The 2,208-nt window shown below is 48.0% G+C and overlaps 1 protein-coding gene across 1 annotated transcript in view; it reads right to left on the bottom strand.

Annotated features, from left to right (window-relative positions):
• Positions 1-206, bottom strand: part of SLITRK2 (SLIT and NTRK like family member 2) — a 10,648-nt gene extending 10,442 nt beyond the window's left edge. The window contains exon 1 of the mRNA XM_042477710.1: positions 22-206. The gene's annotated coding sequence lies outside the window, so the exon portion shown is untranslated. The remainder of the gene's footprint in view (positions 1-21) is intronic.
• Between the last annotated feature and the right edge of the window lie 2,002 nt (positions 207-2,208).

Here is a 2,208-nt window from a genome sequence, read left to right as displayed (position 1 = left end):
GGGGGGGATCTGTGTACTCACTCCTGAGGCGCCAGAGCAGCCGGAGCCCTTCTCCTTCCTCTCCTCCTCCTTGTCCTCCTCCTCCTCCTCTTCCTCCGCGGGGCGCAGCCTCCCTGACTGCCGCATCTCCTTCTTCTTTCTGCGAAGGGCTCCCGGCTTCTCCTCCTCCTCCTTCTGCTTTCTCCTGCTGCCTTTGGAGGGGAGCCTTTTGGCAGGAGCTCCTCGGACCCAGCTGGGCTGACGTCACGCAAAAGGGGCGGGGCGTTGGATTTATCTTGCGAGGGGGAGACACTGTTCACCCCTCCCCTATAGATAAGGCATATAAGTCCCCTCCCTGGGTTTCTCCAGCCTTGTAGGGAAGGAATGCTGGAGCTCGGGTTGGAGTGTTGGATTCCAGCCTGGAGCGCTGAGTTCGAATCCTTCCTTGGCCATGCAAAGCCACTGCTGGGGCAAGTCACACTCTCTCAGCCTCCGAGGTAAAGCCCCGCTGGAGAAACTTGCCAAGAAAACCCTGTGATAGTGTTGCCGTAAGTCAGGAAGGACTTGAAGGCACGCGACACCAAAGGGCCCTTAAAGCAAGACAGAATGAAACATTCTTTCTAAAAATATATGAGCAGATTAAAAATATATATAAATGTCATTTGGATGAAAAGATTAACCAAAGGTCAAATGGGTGGAATTTTGACTGGCTCCTGCAAGTTCTGGTTGTTCTTTAGTTGTTGTTTAGTTTTTAACCTTGGGCAGGTCACACTCTCTCAGCCTCAGAGGATGGCCATGGCAAGCCCACTCTGAAAAAATTTCCCCAAAATACCCCATGATAGGTTCACCATAAACTGGAGATGGCTTGAAACCAAACAACACACACACAACTGTTGTTGTCAGTTGTTATAGATGCATTATGCATTTGTCCCAGGGAGAGTCCTTTGTGAATTAACTGCTGGTCATTTGCACTAAAATTCATGCCCTGCTCTGCCATACATAAGTTTGCCATTGCCTTCGCCTGAGGCTGAGAGAGTGTGATTTGCTCAGGGCCACCCAGTGGGTTTACATGGCAGAATCAAAATCTGAACCCTGGTCTCCATAGTTGTCGTCCAACACTCAAACCATGCTAGCTCTCTCTTTCTGAAATTGCTAGTCACATTCACTAAAATTCATTCCCTCCTCTGCCACCAACATCATCCCCACCATCTTTGGCTGGATCCTCCATGTTCAGAGGCAGTGTACCTGGGCATACCAGTTGCTCAGATGGAGAAGAGGAAAAGTGGGATATACCTATGCTTTCCCCTCCTTCTTCCATTCATCCACTTTGGGCAGCTGTGTGATGAACTGGATGCAAAGCTTGGAAAAGTTCCTTTTTGCACTACAGATCCCAGAATCCCTAGCCACCCACTGCTTACTATTTTAGGGCAAGTTTTCTGTCTAGGAAAACTCCAAGAGTAGTGATTCCCCTTTTAAATCGATCACAAGATTCGTCCCTTGGAGGTAGCTGCTTCCTTGGCAATCTGTGCAGCTTTTGGAGGGTCCCAGGGATGAAAATTGGCCCCTGGGTCCATCAAAATTGCCCACCCCTGCTTTTGAATTTCTACCTAAAGGAAGATTTCAACTCATCAATAACACATGTGAAAAGGACTTAGGGGTTATTGTTGATCCTGAATTGAACAGGACCCAGACGTGTGATGTTGCAGCAAAGAAGGCAAATATCATTTTAGCCTCCATTAATAGAACCGTCGCTTCCACATCCCAGAATTCTGTAGTCCTCCTAAAAGGCTAGTTTTCCTAGCTCTTAATGCATGTACCTTTGAGTCTGTTGGTCGCTTCAGAATAGCTGGTTGTACTTTGGAGTGATGCCTCTTCAGTGATGCTTCTTGTTAGCAATCCCTACTCAATCCTGTGTAAGCTTTTTGGAAGAAGCATCACTGCAAAGTGCATCCAATAAGTCAAACTACTGGCTCCAAAGTCCATGGGGTGGTAGCTCTGTGCCAGGTTTTAGTCTGCATCTTAAGAAAACTATCCAAAGTGAAGTACGTTATCTTCCTCCCCATAATCTCAGCTCCTTGGATTGCTACTTTGAAGTTCAACTGGAACCTGGGGCTCAGCTCAGCTGCTTGAAGCTGCCAGTCCCAAGCTTGCTTCCTAGGAAGAGCAAGTCCCTGCTGAGTTTCGCTTAGCATCTTCAATCACTGCTTGAAATGCCTCTGAGATTATGTG

Source organism: Sceloporus undulatus, chromosome 7 (genome assembly GCF_019175285.1).
Source record: "Sceloporus undulatus isolate JIND9_A2432 ecotype Alabama chromosome 7, SceUnd_v1.1, whole genome shotgun sequence".
Taxonomy (NCBI): Eukaryota; Metazoa; Chordata; class Lepidosauria; order Squamata; family Phrynosomatidae; genus Sceloporus; species Sceloporus undulatus.
The sequence above is the reverse complement of the archived record's forward strand: the minus strand, read 5'-3'. Positions and strand labels throughout refer to the sequence as shown.